We start from the raw sequence: 559 nt of genomic DNA, 5'->3' as shown, positions 1-559 counted from the left end.
TCTGCGCCATCCATCTTCCCCTCAATCCTGACAAACTCCCCAGTCACTGCTGATGAGAAGCATCTCCTTAACATGATGGTGCCACCACCATGCTTGAAAGTTGGGATGGTGTTGACTGGGTGATGTGCTCAATTTTTGTAACGCTTTGAATTTAGACCTAAAAGCTCCATTTTTGTCTCGTCTGACCACAAAACCTTCTGCCACATGTCTGCAGTATCATCTACATGCTTAGTCGTAAACTCCATACAAGATGTAAGATGATTCATTTTCAGTAATGGCCTCTTTCTTGCCACTCGCCCCTACAGGCCAGCTTTGTGTAGGGACCGGGATATTATCGATATATGAACACTGACTCCCATCTCAGACATGGAACTTTTCAAATCTTTCAAAGTCGCTGTTGATTCCACAGTGACATCCCTAATCAGTTTCATACTTGCCCGGCTGCTTAGTTTGGAAGGGTGGCCTGATCTGGTTAGTGACTGGATGGTATGAAGCACATTCTATTTTTAAGTGATGGACTTTACCGTACTGAAAGGGACAATCAGCGACTTTGAAATTC

Source organism: Limulus polyphemus, unplaced genomic scaffold (genome assembly GCF_000517525.1).
Source record: "Limulus polyphemus unplaced genomic scaffold, Limulus_polyphemus-2.1.2 Scaffold27, whole genome shotgun sequence".
In the NCBI taxonomy this organism is placed as follows: Eukaryota; Metazoa; Arthropoda; class Merostomata; order Xiphosura; family Limulidae; genus Limulus; species Limulus polyphemus.
Note: the sequence above shows the minus strand (reverse complement) of the source record.